Below are 19,521 nucleotides of genomic sequence, written 5' to 3' on the forward strand. Positions count from 1 at the left end.
AGTAGAGTCCAGTCCAGTAGAGTCCAGTCCAGTAGAGTCCAGTACAGTAGAGTCCAGTACAGTACAGTAGAGTCCAGTACAGTAGAGTCCAGTACAGTAGAGTCCAGTACAGTACAGTAGAGTCCAGTACAGTAGAGTCCAGTCCAGTACAGTAGATTACAGTAGAGTTCAGTAGAGTCCAGTACAGTACAGTACAGTCCAGTACAGTACAGTAGAGTCCAGTACAGTAGAGTCCAATCCAGTCCAGTCCAGTCCAGTCCAGTACAGTAGATTACAGTAGAGTCCAGTAGAGTCCAGTACAGTAGAGTCCAGTCCAGTAGAGTCCAGTCCAGTAGAGTCCAGTACAGTAGAGTCCAGTACAGTACAGTAGAGTCCAGTACAGTAGAGTCCAGTACAGTAGAGTCCAGTACAGTACAGTAGAGTCCAGTACAGTAGAGTCCAGTCCAGTACAGTAGATTACAGTAGAGTCCAGTAGAGTCCAGTCCAGTACAGTAGATTACAGTAGAGTCCAGTAGAGTCCAGTACAGTAGAGTCCAGTAGAGTCCAGTACAGTAGATTACAGTAGAGTCCAGTAGAGTCCAGTACAGTAGAGTACATTAGAGTCCAGTAGAGTCCAGTACAGTAGAGTACAGTAGAGTCCAGTACAGTAGAGTAGAGTCCAGTACAGTAGAGTCCATTACAGTAGAGCATCACAGTAGAGTCCAGTCCAGTAGAGTCTAGTCCAGTAGAGTATATTACATTATACTGTACTACATTTACATGTTACATGTTGATCATTTAGTAGTCACTCTTATCCAGAGCGATTTACAGTTAGTGCATTAATCTTAAAATAGCTAGGTGGGACAACCACATATCTCAGTCATAGTAAGTACATTTCTCCTCAAAGTAGCTATCAGCCAAGTCAAAGACATCTCTTCCGTCTCTGGCTACAGTTTTTCGCCGTAACCTACACTTGGCTGCCTGAGCCAAGGAGCAAATTAAAATAGAGGGGTGCAAAGTTATGTATTTGCACCACCACTTTGATTGAATATATAAGACCATTGGTGAAATAGCATATGATATGCATGCACTCTCCTCTGCTTTGATTGGTGCAGCTTGAAATCCAGCGTCTACCCTAGCTGGCTAATCTTTTGAATACGGTGTAGCAACCACAGATAACATTAGTTCGCTGGATAAGGTTAGCATGCTAGCTAGCTACACTGGCAGCGGTCAGTTGCTCTACCTGTTGCTATTTCTCCAGTCCACGTGGAAATCACCCACAACGTTCCCCACCCCCGATTTGTGAATATATATTAGCATCCTGCGTCATTCTTCGGAGGTGGAACAGGATAATTTCTGCTGTAGGACAGGATTTACGTGGAAATAGGAGAGGCATTGCCCTCTGGTGGGCAAAAAAAAAAAAAAAAAAAAAAAAAAGAAGGAGGGGTTGTCGTAGTAAATATAAAATGTTATAGATTGATCTGAGTAATATGTTGTGTAAAATGTTGTGCAAGATCCATTTGTGATAAATGCTGTTACAGGAGTGTGTCATGTGTCTGATACTAACAGTGTGTTAGTTGTCTGTGCATAACATTTTGGTAGCGAACAAAGGACAGAGAAGAGCAGCCATATCTTGTCACCAGATGGCCTAGTCTTGCAGGAGTGCAATAACAGGACAACACCCACGCCCAAGGCCACAATCACCAGATCCTCCTCACGAGTTCCCTGGACACACACAAACATTTCATTTGCACGCACACTCATTCTCAACTCCCCTGTCTACTGGTCGGGTGCCAAGGGCAGAGGACTCTGCCGTGCACCAATGGGGCATCTGCTCTGGATAGAGCAGACCCGCCTCCTACGCCTCGGGAACCAATCAAGGGACTAGAAGAAGGACCCCTTCCTTTATGTTACATTGTATAAAGTAATGCTGTAAACTCTGTTTAATCAATCCTTCTCAACTGTCTCCATAAGAGGCAATTGATTGGGTCCATGCATGTTAATTAGCAGGATCCCATGCATGTAGCCTAACAGTACAAGATATCTCTGTGTTTAATAAACTGCCTTTTGCTTAAGCAAATTCCTCTCTGTCTAGCGTCGTTGGTTTGTACTTCCTCTCCTAATTATGTGTTCACCAACAGGGTCATTAAGCTATATTGAAGAGAGGGGACTCATAATGATAGCATTCTGAAGGTGAAGGTTCCCCTGTGTTTTGGACATCCACAGTAGAGGAGCTGTTTATTAGGTCTCTGATTAAAAATGGACGGAGACCACAGAGCTGCAGTTACCGACCACAGAGCTGCAGTTACAGTGGAGGCTCTGAAACATGGCGTCCATTTTGGCTCTCATTTATTATAGGGGACTTTACTGATCAATACCTACTTATATAGCTCTATCCATGGATTCATCAAGAAAGTGTTAATGCTAATTATTATAAGAAATGTATTCTTATTAAAATAATACATGTATAAAAATTTAACAATGCGATATCAAATGACGTCAAATTATTCCTCCCTTCCTGCACCCATGTGCTATGTCAGTAACATGACTCTTGATTAACTTGGCTAACTGACTAACTCTCTCTCTCTCTCTCTCTCTAGGATGTCCTGGTTCCTTCCCCTGTCTGTCTGTTGGTAAGAAGTGTTGTTACATTAAACGAGGAAGAGGAATGATGCGGCGAGGCCCTCCTCATCGGGTGTCAGCCTCATCCATCACTCTGAAACACAGCTGACAGTTGGTAGCAGCCTTCTCACTGCTCCTACGCGACAGCCGCCATCACTCATCTTTACCCTGAATCAAAAAGATACTGTAGTCCAATCAAACATCTAAATTATTTTAAAAACTTTATACGGTTTTATATCAAGCGCCAACTTTCTAAAGGCAACAACAAATAAAACTGCTTTTAGTTTCAGATCATTAGTGTTGGAAGCACCAGTGTTCTGGGGCCACAAAACAACTAATGGTGGGCCACAAATGCCCCAAGGGCACCTTGCATTTTGTCTTTATAAAAATGTTTTAAGTGTCTGATAAAGTCTCTGATAAGATTTCACCCAAAAAAACACAATTGGCTGCTTTCCCGAAATGACAACCTTTTCCCTATATAGTGCACCACTTTTGACCAGGTGCCCATAGCCACTGTGGTTATGTAATGTTTCCATGCAGAGCGAAGGTTAGAGAGATGGATTAGAGTACAGTCGACCCAGAGGTCCATGCAGGGCTTTAGAAGACACCAGATGGATTAGAGTACAGTCGACCCAGAGGTCCATGCAGGGCTTTAGAAGACACCAGATGGATTAGAGGACAGTCGACCCAGAGGTCCATGCAGGGCTTTAGAAGACACCAGATGGATTAGAGTACAGTCGACCCAGAGGTCCATGCAGGGCTTTAGAAGACACCAGATGGATTAGAGTACAGTAGACCCAGAGGTCCATGCAGGGCTTTAGAAGACACCAGATGGATTAGAGTACAGTCGACCCAGAGGTCCATGCAGGGCTTTAGAAGACACCAGATGGATTAGAGTACAGTCGACCCAGAGGTCCATGCAGGGCTTTAGAAGACACCAGATGGATTAGAGTACAGTAGATCCAGAGGTCCATGCAGGGCTTTAGAAGACACCAGATGGATTAGAGTACAGTCGACCCAGAGGTCCATGCAGGGCTTTAGAAGACACCAGATGGATTAGAGTACAGTCGACCCAGAGGTCCATGCAGGGCTTTAGAAGACACCAGATGGATTAGAGTACAGTCGACCCAGAGGTCCATTCAGGGCTTTAGAAGACACCAGATGGATTAGAGTACAGTCGACCCAGAGGTCCATGCAGGGCTTTAGAAGACACCAGATGGATTAGAGTACAGTCGACCCAGAGGTCCATGCAGGCTTTAGAAGACACCAGATGGATTAGAGTACAGTCGACCCAGAGGTCCATGCAGGGCTTTAGAAGACACCAGATGGATTAGAGTACAGTCGACCCAGAGGTCCATGCAGGGCTTTAGAAGACACCAGATGGATTAGAGTACAGTCGACCCAGAGGTCCATGCAGGGCTTCAGAAGACACCAGATGGATTAGAGTACAGTAGACCCAGAGGTCCATGCAGGGCTTTAGAAGACACCAGATGGATTAGAGTACAGTCGACCCAGAGGTCCATGCAGGGCTTTAGAAGACACCAGATGGATTAGAGTACAGTCGACCCAGAGGTCCATGCAGGGCTTTAGAAGACACCAGATGGATTAGAGTACAGTCGACCCAGAGGTCCATGCAGGGCTTTAGAAGACACCAGATGGATTAGAGTACAGTCGACCCAGAGGTCCATGCAGGGCTTTAGACGACACCAGATGGATTAGAGTACAGTCGACCCAGAGGTCCATGCAGGGCTTTAGAAGACACCAGATGGATTAGAGGACAGTCGACCCAGAGGTCCATGCAGGGCTTTAGAAGACACCAGATGGATTAGAGTACAGTCGACCCAGAGGTCCATGCAGGGCTTTAGAAGACACCAGATGGATTAGAGTACAGTCGACCCAGAGGTCCATGCAGGGCTTTAGAAGACACCAGATGGATTAGAGTACAGTCGACCCAGAGGTCCATGCAGGGCTTTAGAAGACACCAGATGGATTAGAGTACAGTCGACCCAGAGGTCCATGCAGGGCTTTAGAAGACACCAGATGGATTAGAGTACAGTAGACCCAGAGGTCCATGCAGGGCTTTAGAAGACACCAGATGGATTAGAGTACAGTCGACCCAGAGGTCCATGCAGGGCTTTAGAAGACACCAGATGGATTAGAGTACAGTCGACCCAGAGGTCCATGCAGGGCTTTAGAAGACACCAGATGGATTAGAGTACAGTAGACCCAGAGGTCCATGCAGGGCTTTAGAAAACACCAGATGGATTAGAGTACAGTCGACCCAGAGGTCCATGCAGGGCTTTAGAAGACACCAGATGGATTAGAGTACAGTCGACCCAGAGGTCCATGCAGGGCTTTAGAAGACACCAGATGGATTAGAGTACAGTAGACCCAGAGGTCCATGCAGGGCTTTAGAAGACACCAGATGGATTAGAGTACAGTCGACCCAGAGGTCCATGCAGGGCTTTAGAAGACACCAGATGGATTAGAGTACAGTCGACCCAGAGGTCCATGCAGGGCTTTAGAAGACACCAGATGGATTAGAGTACAGTCGACCCAGAGGTCCATGCAGGGCTTTAGAAGACACCAGATGGCTACACAGATAGTAGAGATAGAGGTTGCGTCCCAAATGGCGTCCTGTTGCCTATATAGTGCACTACTAGGAAACTTTTGACCAGCTTTTACCTGGTGCACTATGCAGTGTTGATTGATGAGAATTAAAAACAATTTAATCAATTTTAGAATAAGGCTGTAATGTACCAAAAATTTGGAAAAAGTCAAGGCGTCTGAATACTTTCTGAATGCACTGTATGTTGATACTGCACCTCTCCTTTGATATTAAACTGTAACTAAACCACTTGTCACTAATTATATGATCACAACAGAGGGTTTGTTAAGGATTTTCTAAAACACTCACGCAGTTTGTTACAAAATTGTTAACATTGTCAAGCACAGTGCACCTCCTCTTAACAGAGGTTCACGCCAAACCGGTTGGCCTTGTCGTTACCATACTAAATAACTAAAATGACCAGACATACCTCTGACATGACCAGACATACCTCTGACATGACCAGACATACCTCTGACATGACCAGACATACTGTACCTCTGACATGACCAGACATACCAGACATACCTCTGACATGACCAGACATACCAGACAGACCTCTGACATGACCAGACATACCTCTGACATGACCAGACATACCTCTGACATGACCAGACATACCTCTGACATGACCAGACATACCTCTGACATGACCAGACATACCTCTGACATGACCAGACATACCTCTGACATGACCAGACATACCTCTGACATGACCAGACATACCTCTGACATGACCAGACATACCTCTGACATGACCAGACATACCTCTGACATGACCAGACGTACCTCTGACATGACCAGACATACCTCTGACATGACCAGACATACCTCTGACATGACCAGACATACCAGACATACCTCTGACATGACCAGACATACCAGACATACCTCTGACATGACCAGACATACCAGACAGACCTCTGACATGACCAGACATACCAGACATACCTCTGACATGACCAGACATACCTCTGACATGACCAGACATACCTCTGACATGACCAGACATACCTCTGACATGACCAGACATACCTCTGACATGACCAGACATACCTCTGACATGACCAGACATACCTCTGACATGACCAGACATACCTCTGACATGACCAGACGTACCTCTGACATGACCAGACGTACCTCTGACATGACCAGACGTACCTCTGACATGACCAGACATACCTCTGACATGACCAGACGTACCTCTGACACCCAGACGTACCTCTGACATGACCAGACGTACCTCTGACATGACCAGACGTACCTCTGACATGACCAGACGTACCTCTGACATGACCAGACATACCTCTGACATGACCAGACATACCTCTGACATGACCAGACATACCTCTGACATGACCAGACGTACCTCTGACATGACCAGACGTACCTCTGACATGACCAGACGTACCTCTGACATGACCAGACGTACCTCTGACATGACCAGACATACCTCTGACATGACCAGACATACCTCTGACATGACCAGACATACCTCTGACATGACCAGACATACCTCTGACATGACCAGACATACCTCTGACATGACCAGACGTACCTCTGACATGACCAGACGTACCTCTGACATGACCAGACATACCTCTGACATGACCAGACGTACCTCTGACATGACCAGACGTACCTCTGACATGACCAGACGTACCTCTGACATGACCAGACGTACCTCTGACATGACCAGACATACCTCTGACATGACCAGACATACCTCTGACATGACCAGACATACCTCTGACATGACCAGACATACCTCTGACATGACCAGACATACCTCTGACATGACCAGACGTACCTCTGACATGACCAGACGTACCTCTGACATGACCAGACATACCTCTGACATGACCAGACGTACCTCTGACATGACCAGACATACCTCTGACATGACCAGACATACCTCTGACATGACCAGACGTACCTCTGACATGACCAGACATACCTCTGACATGACCAGACATACCTCTGACATGACCAGACATACCTCTGACATGACCAGACATACCTCTGACATGACCAGACGTACCTCTGACATGACCAGACATACCTCTGACATGACCAGACATACCTCTGACATGACCAGACGTACTGTACCTCTGACATACTTAACTCACCTTTAAGTGTGAAAATAAAGAAAGTCAATCTATACCTGCTCCAGTTTAATGGGCTTTCACCCATGACATTGTTGGGAGCAGGTACAGAGTGCAACTAACTTTCCTTCTTTTTCCACAGTTTACTCTTCTGTTAGTCAACACCTCACCTCACCTCACCTCTCTACCAACATTTTTGGGTGTAAGTCAGCTACTGCTTTTTTACAGAAGACCTTTTCACCTTTACCTGGTTAATTACCTACAGTGAGGGGGGGAAAAAGTATTTGATCCCCTGCTGATTTTGTACGTTTGACCACTGACAAAGACATAAAATAAATAATAAATATGCCATTTAGCAGACGCTTTTATCCAAAGCGACTTACATGATCAGTCTATAATTTTAATGGTAGGTTTATTTGAACAGTGAGAGACAGAATAACAAGAAAAACATCCAGAAAAACGCATGTCAAAAATGTTATAAATTGATTTGCATTTTAATGAGGGAAATAAGTATTTGACCCCTCTGCTAAACATGACTTAGTACTTGGTGGCAAAACCCTTTTTGGCAGTCACAGAGGTCAGATGTTTCTTGTAGTTGGCCACCAGGTTTGTACACATCTCAGGAGGGATTTTGTCCCACTCCTCTATGCAGATCTTCTCCAAGTCATTAAGGTTTCGAGGCTGATGTTTGGCAACACGAACCTTCAGCTCCCTCCACAGATTTTCTATGAGATTAAGGTCTGGAGACTGGCTAGGCCACTCCAGGACCTTAATGTGCTTCTTCTTGAGCCACTCCTTTGTTGCCTTGGCCGTGTGTTTTGGGTCATTGTCATGCTGGAATACCCATCCACAACTCATTTTCAATGCCCTGGCTGAGGGAAGGAGGTTCTCACCCAAGTTTAGACGGTACATGGCCCCGTCCATAGTCCCTTTGATGCGGTGAAGTTGTCCTGTCCTCTTAGCAGAAAAACACCCCCAAAGCATAATGTTTCCACCTCCATGTTTGACGGTGAGGATGGTGTTCTTGGGATCATAGGCAGCATTCCTCCTCCTCCAAACACGGCGAGTTGAGTTGATGCCAAAGAGCTCGATTTTGGTCTCATCTGACCACAACACTTTCACCCAGTTCTCCTCTGAATCATTCAGATGTTCATTGGCAAACTTCAGACGGCCCTGTATATGTGCTTTCTTGAGCAGGGTGACCTTGCGGGCGCTGCAGGATTTCAGTCCTTCACGGCGTAGTGTTTTACCAATTGTTTTCTTGGTGACTATGGTCCCAGCTGCCTTGAGATCATTGACAAGATCCTCCCGTGTAGTTCTGGGCTGATTCCTCACTGTTCTCATGATCATTGCAACTCCACGAGGTGAGATCTTGCATGGAGCCCCAGGCCGAGGGAGATTGACAGTTATTTCGTGTTTCTTCCATTTGCGAATAATCGCACCAACTGTTTGTCACCTTCTCACCAAGCTGATTGGCGATGGTCTTGTAGCCCATTCCAGCCTTGTGTAGGTCTACAATCTTGTCCCTGACATCCTTGGAGAGCTCTTTGGTCTTGGCCATGGTGGAGAGTTTGGAATCTGATTGATTGATTGATTGCTTCTGTGGACAGGTGTCTTTTATACAGGTAACAAGCTGAGATTAGGAGCACTCCCTTTAAGAGTGTGCTCCTAATCTCAGCTCGTTACCTGTATAAAAGACATCTGGGAGCCAGAAATCTTTCTGATTGAGAGGGGGTCAAATACTTATTTCCCTCATTAAAATGCAAATCAATTTATAACATTTTTGACATGCGCTTTTCTGGATTTTTTTGTTGTTATTCTGTCTCTCACTGTTCAAATAAACCTACCATTAAAATTATAGACTGATCATTTCTTTGTCAGTGGGCAAACGTACAAAATCAACAGGGGATCAAATAATTTTTTCCCTCACTGTAATGAGGTAAATAAGACCTTTTCACCTTTACCTGGTTAGTTACCTAATGAGGTGAATAAGACCTTTTCACCTTTACCTGGTTAGTTACCTAATGAGGTGAGGGAGACCTGTTCACCTTTACCTGATTAGTTACCCAATGAGGTGAGTAAATCACACCTAAATACCAAATGAATGACACCTTTGGGACCTGGGCCACGATCAGTAGGTAAAGGTTATGGAACCTGGCAGAGGGTAACGGTTATGGAACCTGGCAGAGGGTAATGGTTATGGAACCTGGCAGAGGGTAACGGTTATGGAACCTGGCAGATGGTAACGGTTGTGGAACCTGGCAGATGGTAACGGTTATGGAACCTGGCAGAGGGTAACGGTTATGGAACCTGGCAGATGGTAACGGTTATGGAACCTGGCAGAGGGTAAATGTAATGGAACCTGGCAGAGGGTAATGGTTATGGAACCTGGGAGATGGTAACGGTTATGGAACCTGGGAGATGGTAACGGTTATGGAAACTGGGAGATGGAAAAGTCAGCATTGTCTCAGTCATCAAACACTAACTACTGAAGCTAAAGTAAAAAAATAAAATAAAATAAAAGTGTTTTAAATGTAGTGATCCCAGGCCTCTGTGTGCCATGCTGTCACATGGAGCAGCATGGGACACTGAATGCATCCCAAATGGCACCCTATTCTCTATATAGTGGTACCACTTTTGAACAAGGTCCATAGGGAACAGGGAGCCATTTGGGACACCACTGTCTCTGTTCAGCCCAGAGTGGAGTCAGACACACCAGAGGGGACGCTAGGATCCTACTTAACGTCCTGTGGCTCTAACCATAATAGGCGTCTCTTTGATTTACATTCAACTAATTTAAATGATGAAATCTAAAGCAATAGACATAGCGTCTGTAAGATCTTCCATGTTCAGAGGTTTCAGAAGAGGAATTACACATACAGAGGGTGATGAAAAGGAGAAGGGAATCCAGTCATTCATTCTGTATTAATTGACTCGTGTTCTCATCTGCATATTTTGCTTGTATTAAACAGTATCAGAGTACAGGAGACAGTCACACACCCTGGAAACATAGCCCATTCCCTGATTTTAACTTCGATAGTGGGGAGTAGGAGGAAAAAAAATATATATATATTTTGAGTTGCTGAATCTGTGACTTGATAAATAAAAATTACAACAACTATATGGCTATTCATAATAATGGTAGTCTAATAATATGTATATTCCATAATAATAATAATAATAATAAATAATAGGCTAATCATTATGTAAAGAGTTTATATTAGTCAGTATTCATTATAGTCCTTGCTATAATGTTATTGTTTTGTCGAAACCCACGTGCGCTGCTGAGGGGCGTGGTTTGGTAGAGGAGGGGCGGGGCGGAAGGCGGAGCCACCACATGTTTTGGGCATGGTGTTGTCAGTCATATTACAGTGGGATGGGATGGGCTGTATGGGAGGCAGGGGTCATTATTGTTCAATAGGCTACTGGACTATATTTATTATATTCCATTGGTGTCCCACTCATGCGTAAAAACATATTTAGGCGAGTGCCCAAACGCGGTTTTCTTTATCATATTTTAACCTAAACAAAATCAGCCCAACAATTCAATACCGTTTTCACCTAATTCATTATTAATTATTAATTATTGCCATTCACCACATTGTAATTATTCGTCCAAAAAACCCCACAGGTAATTCTCTTAGCTGTCCATCACAGTCCGTCAAACTGTACTGTAGGTCTATAGGGTATAGAATAATATCCTTATTATTCTAAACATTACGCATCATCAGTCGTTATCACTAGGCGCTGGTTTTGAAGATTTCTATGAGCAACATGACACAGGCTGACTGTGCCTGCTACAGCGCTGCATGTGGACAACCACATCTGTACACCCCACTTCACATGAAGACAGACGCACCAACACATTGCACTAGTTCCAGCCTTTCGGTAAATCAGCTTGACACGCTTTTACAGCTCGTTATTGTTTGACTAGTTACGTTAGATATTCATCCGGCCTAGTTCACATGTGTCAATAGGAGAGTTGTATGGAGATTAATATGGAGTCCTCGCCGGACCCTGCTTCCAGCGACGCGGGAAACAGCGTCTCTAAACCGGCTACTCCAGTCATGGACACGCCGGCGAACCTGGAGACCCTCCAAACCGACGACCACCACCAAACCCCTGTTAGAAGACAGAGTTGTTCCGGCTCCAGCAAAGGTAGATAACAAAATATTTAGATTTAATACCGTGAGAATTATTTCCCAAAAAAATGCAGTGAAATCTGTTGAAAATGAAGGAGAAGGTGGAAGGACAACTTGAAAGTGCTTTCCTCTTGACTTGAAGGAGGCTGAGATTATTCTTTCTCTGGTCCATTCTTTTAGACGATTCTTCTTTCTCTGGTCCATTCTTTTAGACGATTCTTCTTTCTCTGGTCCATTATTTTAGCAGAACTGTTCTTGATTTATTGTATTCGATAACAATTAGACAACATTTAACGAAAAGGCCTATATGATTGACAGATTTCCCGATCACTTGTTATAGCCACGATTTATGTGCTCAGTTGTTGCATTTTTAAGATGCTATTTTGCCAAGCTAGCTGCGTGACATTTGCTTTGGATATCCTTGCAAACAGTGACATCAATTCCTTCAGTGTAACTTCAAAAAGACTTGACTGTGTCGCCATGAAGTTGAAACTATGCTTCACATTACAGCTGGACTGGCGGTCACACTGTACAAGTCCACACTCAATCGTCTACTGTGGTATTACTAATGGTCATTTGCAGTCTCACTAAGTAGATTGTCCTTATCCATGCGTTGCAATTTTTCCTGATTGACAGTATTTGTATTGTATTTAAATACATGACATAATATAGAAATTGTGTTTTTACAGGACAGACAGTACAGCCACACCCCCCTTCTTCCTGTTACGCAGCGAATTCAAGTTCACTTCAAAATTGACACAATCTGTTTAATTTTGACATAACGTTTGGGTTATCTATGTAGGCTACATGTCAACCGTTCATATATCATGTCAAAATTCCTTCTGTTATATTGCCTGGCCGTTGAGTGACTACAGTGAGCTGGTTCAGAGCAGAGAGCTGACTGTTATGTAACACCCTTGGAGCGACCGAAAATCACAGAGAGAGAGAGAGAGAGAGATATCTATTCCACTTGCTTTGGCAATGTAAACATGTGTTTCCCCATGCCAATAAATCCCTTTGGATTGAATTGAGGGGAGAGAGGTCTCCCAGTGATGTCCTTCTGTTGTAAATGTTTCTGGACCAGTTAGTTTTACCCTCTATAGTGCTCTAATTGCACGACGTTTGTCTCTTAAGAATTGTGCGGAATAATATATTATTTGCTAGCCAGCATATAGCTACAAGGAAATATCAGAGAGAGCTGAGAGATTGTAAAGTTGGTGTGGCCATGTACAGCAGCACCAGCATGGGTAGTTGTATTATGTAACAGGGGACAGACAGTTTCACAGGGATTCAGGCCGGCTGCCAGAACTCAGACAGGACTGTTTAAATGGTTTGAGTTGGCATCTAGATGAAGAAGCAGTGTTAGACCTAGCCTGCTAACCCACATTCTCCACTGTTTCTGCTAAGTATTTACAAGTAGCCTACATTCTAAGAAGATTCTAGACAAGCATCTTGATTGAGTTGTTCTTGGAAAATGTTTAACGTGGAGGGACATTTTAATAGGCTGAAAAATATATACTGTCTTCTGTATCAAATCAGATGCCTACATTGTTCATGGTGTACTGTAGATGCGATCATGGTTAATGAATTAAGTTAGTTATTTTGCTACCAACTTTCTTATGGGAAGTTTTCCCTCTGTATTATATTCTATTCTATGCAGTCTGTATTGAAATTAGATGTTCCAACACAAAACAGAACTCAGTCAATATTAAAGTTCAGTCTGAGGTTTTCTATTCGACTTGGAAGTCTGCTGTTTAGCTTTTGAATAGAGACATGCCATTCAATCACTCAATTTCAAGGTGCAGATTTCCCCTGCTGTCACAGAGAGGCCTAGCTGGCTTTAATAAATGAACCTGAAGCAAAGGTAAACACTACTATCTGGACCCAGGCCTGTACTGTACAAGCAGGTGCAGACAAAAGAATGCAGCCGGCACTACATTCTCAACAGAGTAGTACTGTATTGGATAGTAGTAGTCGGCACTACATTCTCAACAGAGTAGTACTGTATTGGATAGTAGTAGTCGGCACTACATTCTCATCAGAGTAGTACTGTATTGGATAGCAGTAGTTCTACACTACATTCTCAGCAGAGTAGTACTGTATTGGATAGCAGTAGTTCTACACTACATTCTAAACAGAGTAGTACTGTATTGGATAGCAGTATTTCTACACTAATTCTCAACAGAGTAGTACTGTATTGGATAGTAGTAGTTCTACACTACATTCTAAACAGAGTAGTACTGTATTGGATAGCAGTAGTTCTACACTATCTACTACAGTCTTCTATATTTGAGTTTCTTTTATTCCTGAAATATCCCCTGTCTGGCCTGGCTCATATTTAGCCTGCTCCCAGATCTGTTTTTTTGCCAACTGCTATGGTCGCTTTCATGTTTGTCAAGACAGCGCAAACAGATCTGTGTCCAGGCTAGGCTAGCTGGTATTGGTATTATGAAGCGAAGCCTCAGTCAGTGAGCTCTATTTATGGGAGCTCGTGAGAGCCGGGGTGTATTCACTAGGAACCAAACAGAACCAAACGGAACCAAACGGAACCAAACGGAACCAAACGGAACCAAATGTTGAGGGAGCTACCTACATTTATCCAATAGAAACGTACAATTTCGCTGCAAAACTTTTTTTCCCCCGTTTGGAGTAAATGGTTTCCGTGCAAAACGTTTTGGACTAATGATTACACCCCTGGAATGTCATATGTTTACACGACACTGGCATAAGTGAAGCCGCAGTACGTTCTACGGATGGGAACTAGTGGGTGCTGGAGTGGCATGTGTTTACACAACACTGACACAAGATGGATGGGGATGTGGGGTTGGTAACTAAGGGGCTGGAACAGGGTTGGGTTAAAGCTGTTGTAAACCTCAGGAACACTGGCAGAGTGCAGAAGGGTAAAGCCCTCTCCTAGTCCGGCTGGTAGTAACACTGGCACAGTGCAGAAGGGTAAAGCCCTCTCCTAGTCAGGCTGGTAGTAACACTGGCAGAGTGCAGAAGGGTAAAGCCCCCTCCTAGTCAGGCTGGTAGTAACACTGGCAGAGTGCAGAAGGGTAAAGCCCTCTCCTAGTCAGGCTGGTAGTAACACTGGCAGAGTGCAGAAGGGTAAAGCCCTCTCCTAGTCAGGCTGGTAGTAACACTGGCAGAGTGCAGAAGGGTAAAGCCCTCTCCTAGTCAGGCTGGTAGTAACACTGGCAGAGTGCAGAAGGGTAAAGCCCTCTCCTAGTCAGGCTGGTAGTAACACTGGCAGAGTGCAGAAGGGTAAAGCCCTCTCCTAGTCAGGCTGGTAGTAACACTGGCAGAGTGCAGAAGGGTAAAGCCCTCTCCTAGTCAGGCTGGTAGTAACACTGGCAGAGTGCAGAAGGGTAAAGCCCTCTCCTAGTCAGGCTGGTAGTAACACTGGTGCAGTGGTAGGTCTAAAGCCCTCTCCTAGTCAGGCTGGTAGTAACACTGGTGCAGTGGTAGGTCTAAAGCCCTCTCCTAGTCAGGCTGGTAGTAACACTGGTGCAGTGGTAGGTCTAAAGCCCTCTCCTAGTCAGGCTGGTAGTAACACTGGCATAGTGCAGAAGGGTAAAGCCCTCTCCTAGTCAGGCTGGTAGTAACACTGGCACAGTGCAGAAGGGTAAAGCCCTCTCCTAGTCAGGCTGGTAGTAACACTGGCAGAGTGCAGAAGGGTAAAGCCCTCTCCTAGTCAGGCTGGTAGGAACACTGGCAGAGTGCAGAAGGGTAAAGCCCTCTCCTAGTCAGGCTGGTAGTAACACTGGCAGAGTGCAGAAGGGTAAAGCCCTCTCCTAGTCAGGCTGGTAGTAGCACTGGCAGAGTGCAGAAGGGTAAAGCCCTCTCCTAGTCAGGCTGGTAGTAACACTGGCAGAGTGCAGAAGGGTAAAGCCCTCTCCTAGTCAGGCTGGTAGTAACACTGGCAGAGTGCAGAAGGGTAAAGCCCTCTCCTAGTCAGGCTGGTAGTAACACTGGTGCAGTGGTAGGTCTAAAGCCCTCTCCTAGTCAGGCTGGTAGTAACACTGGTGCAGTGGTAGGTCTAAAGCCCTCTCCTAGTCAGGCTGGTAGTAACACTGGTGCAGTGGTAGGTCTAAAGCCCTCTCCTAGTCAGGCTGGTAGTAACACTGGTGCAGTGGTAGGTCTAAAGCCCTCTCCTAGTCAGGCTGGTAGTAACACTGGCATAGTGCAGAAGGGTAAAGCCCTCTCCTAGTCAGGCTGGTAGTAACACTGGCAGAGTGCAGAAGGGTAAAGCCCTCTCCTAGTCAGGCTGGTAGGAACACTGGCAGAGTGCAGAAGGGTAAAGCCCTCTCCTAGTCAGGCTGGTAGTAACACTGGCAGAGTGCAGAAGGGTAAAGCCCTCTCCTAGTCAGGCTGGTAGTAACACTGGCAGAGTGCAGAAGGGTAAAGCCCTCTCCTAGTCCGGCTGGTAGTAACACTGGCACAGTGCAGAAGGGTAAAGCCCTCTCCTAGTCCGGCTGGTAGTAACACTGGCACAGTGCAGAAGGGTAAAGCCCTCTCCTAGTCAGGCTGGTAGTAACACTGGCAGAGTGCAGAAGGATAAAGCCCTCTCCTAGTCAGGCTGGTAGTAACACTGGCACAGTGCAGAAGGATAAAGCCCTCTCCTAGTCAGGCTGGTAGTAACACTGGCAGAGTGCAGAAGGGTAAAGCCCTCTCCTAGTCAGGCTGGTAGTAACACTGGCAGAGTGCAGAAGGGTAAAGCCCTCTCCTAGTCAGGCTGGTAGTAACACTGGCAGAGTGCAGAAGGGTAAAGCCCTCTCCTAGTCAGGCTGGTAGTAACACTGGCAGAGTGCAGAAGGGTAAAGCCCTCTCCTAGTCAGGCTGGTAGTAACACTGGTGCAGTGGTAGGTCTAAAGCCCTCTCCTAGTCAGGCTGGTAGTAACACTGGTGCAGTGGTAGGTCTAAAGCCCTCTCCTAGTCAGGCTGGTAGTAACACTGGTGCAGTGGTAGGTCTAAAGCCCTCTCCTAGTCAGGCTGGTAGTAACACTGGTGCAGTGGTAGGTCTAAAGCCCTCTCCTAGTCAGGCTGGTAGTAACACTGGTGCAGTGGTAGGTCTAAAGCCCTCTCCTAGTCAGGCTGGTAGTAACACTGGTGCAGTGGTAGGTCTAAAGCCCTCTCCTAGTCAGGCTGGTAGTAACACTGGTGCAGTGGTAGGTCTAAAGGCCTCTCCTAGTCAGGCTGGTAGTAACACTGGTGCAGTGGTAGGTCTAAAGCCCTCTCCTAGTCAGGCTGGTAGTAACACTGGTGCAGTGGTAGGTCTAAAGCCCTCTCCTAGTCAGGCTGGTAGTAACACTGGTGCAGTGGTAGGTCTAAAGCCCTCTCCTAGTCAGGCTGGTAGTAACACTGGTGCAGTGGTAGGTCTAAAGCCCACTCCTAGTCAGGCTGGTAGTAACACTGGTGCAGTGGTAGGTCTAAAGCCCTCTCCTAGTCAGGCTGGTAGTAACACTGGTGCAGTGGTAGGTCTAAAGGCCTCTCCTAGTCAGGCTGGTAGTAACACTGGTGCAGTGGTAGGTCTAAAGCCCTCTCCTAGTCAGGCTGGTAGTAACACTGGTGCAGTGGTAGGTCTAAAGCCCTCTCCTAGTCAGGCTGGTAGTAACACTGGTGCAGTGGTAGGTCTAAAGCCCTCTCCTAGTCAGGCTGGTAGTAACACTGGTGCAGTGGTAGGTCTAAAGCCCTCTCCTAGTCAGGCTGGTAGTAACACTGGTGCAGTGGTAGGTCTAAAGCCCTCTCCTAGTAATTGTAGAGGAATATAAATATCTGGGTGTCTTTTTGGACAGTAAGCTTCAGTGGAGTAAATGTACAGACCAGATCTACAAAAAGAGCCAACAGAGACTGTACTTTCTAAAAAAGTTGGGTTCTTTTAATATAGACTGTACTTTATTGACTCTGTTTTACAAATCCTTTATTGAGAGTATTTTAACTTTTTGTATTGTTTGTTGGTTTGGCAATGCCACTGTCAGTCAGAGAAACATGCTGAGAAGGATTATTACCACAGCAAGTAAGGTACTTGGAGTCAAACAGACAGGCCTGGATGAGATCTTTAAGGTCAGGGCCCTCCGTAAGGCTCACAAAATCATTTTAGACCCAAGTCACCCCCTGTACCTGGACTTTGAATTACTCCCCTCTGGGCATAGGTATAGGGCACCCCTCAGCAGGAAAAATAGAACGAGACAATCATTTGTGCCAGTTGTGATATCCCTCTTAAATAGCTCGGGCAAATGTTCCCATTGACCCCGTAAGGCCAGCAGGCTAGTCTTTGTTTTAAATGTTTTAAATGTTTTATTTCTTACTTTTATTGGTGCGTGACTGTTATTGAAAGTTGTATTGTCAATCTTGTTTTGTATTTAACGCCACTTTAAATGTGTACATGACACTGCAACAAAATTTCCCCATGGGGACAATAAAGTAAGTAAGTAAGTTAGTCAGGCTGGTAGTAACACTGGTGCAGTGGTAGGTCTAAAGCCCTCTCCTAGTCAGGCTGGTAGTAACACTGGTGCAGTGGTAGGTCTAAAGCCCTCTCCTAGTCAGGCTGGTAGTAACACTGGTGCAGTGGTAGGTCTAAAGCCCTCTCCTAGTCAGGCTGGTAGTAACACTGGTGCAGTGGTAGGTCTAAAGCCCTCTCCTAGTCAGGCTGGTAGTAACACTGGTGCAGTGGTAGGTCTAAAGCCCTCTCCTAGTCAGGCTGGTAGTAACACTGGTGCAGTGGTAGGTCTAAAGCCCTCTCCTGGTCAGGCTGGTAGTAACCCTGGTGCAGTGGTAGGTCTAAAGCCCTCTCCTGGTCAGGCTGGTAGTAACACTGGTGCAGTGGTAGGTCTAAAGCCCTCTCCTAGTCAGGCTGGTAGTAACACTGGTGCAGTGGTAGGTCTAAAGCCCTCTCCTAGTCAGGCTGGTAGTAACACTGGTGCAGTGGTAGGTCTAAAGCCCTCTCCTAGTCAGGCTGGTAGTAACACTGGTGCAGTGGTAGGTCTAAAGCCCTCTCCTGGTCAGGCTGGTAGTAACACTGGTGCAGTGGTAGGTCTAAAGCCCTCTCCTAGTCAGGCTGGTAGTAACACTGGTGCAGTGGTAGGTCTAAAGCCCTCTCCTGGTCAGGCTGGTAGTAACACTGGTGCAGTGGTAGGTCTAAAGCCCTCTCCTGGTCAGGCTGGTAGTAACACTGGTGCAGTGGTAGGTCTAAAGCCCTCTCCTGGTCAGGCTGGTAGTAACACTGGTGCAGTGGTAGGTCTAAAGCCCTCTCCTAGTCAGGCTGGTAGTAACACTGGTGCAGTGGTAGGTCTAAAGCCCTCTCCTAGTCAGGCTGGTAGTAACACTGGTTCAGTGGTAGGTCTAAAGCCCTCTCCTAGTCAGGCTGGTAGTAACACTGGTGCAGTGGTAGGTCTAAAGCCCTCTCCTAGTCAGGCTGGTAGTAACACTGGTGCAGTGGTAGGTCTAAAGCCCTCTCCTAGTCAGGCTGGTAGTAACACTGGTGCAGTGGTAGGTCTAAAGCCCTCTCCTAGTCAGGCTGGTAGTAACACTGGTGCAGTGGTAGGTCTAAAGCCCTCTCCTAGTCAGGCTGGTAGTAACACTGGTGCAGTGGTAGGTCTAAAGCCCTCTCCTGGTCAGGCTGGTAGTAACACTGGTGCAGTGGTAGGTCTAAAGCCCTCTCCTGGTCAGGCTGGTAGTAACACTGGTGCAGTGGTAGGTCTAAAGCCCTCTCCTGGTCAGGCTGGTAGTAACACTGGTGCAGTGGTAGGTCTAAAGCCCTCTCCTAGTCAGGCTGGTAGTAACACTGGTGCAGTGGTAGGTCTAAAGCCCTCTCCTAGTCAGGCTGGTAGTAACACTGGTTCAGTGGTAGGTCTAAAGCCCTCTCCTAGTCAGGCTGGTAGTAACACTGGTGCAGTGGTAGTTCTAAAGCCCTCTCCTAGTCAGGCTGGTAGTAACACTGGTGCAGTGGTAGGTCTAAAGCCCTCTCCTAGTCAGGCTGGTAGTAACACTGGTGCAGTGGTAGGTCTAAAGCCCTCTCCTAGTCAGGCTGGTAGTAACACTGGTGCAGTGGTAGGTCTAAAGCCCT

The sequence above is a fragment of the Coregonus lavaretus genome (assembly GCF_964263955.1).
Source record: "Coregonus lavaretus genome assembly, contig: HAP1_SCAFFOLD_907, whole genome shotgun sequence".
In the NCBI taxonomy this organism is placed as follows: Eukaryota; Metazoa; Chordata; class Actinopteri; order Salmoniformes; family Salmonidae; genus Coregonus; species Coregonus lavaretus.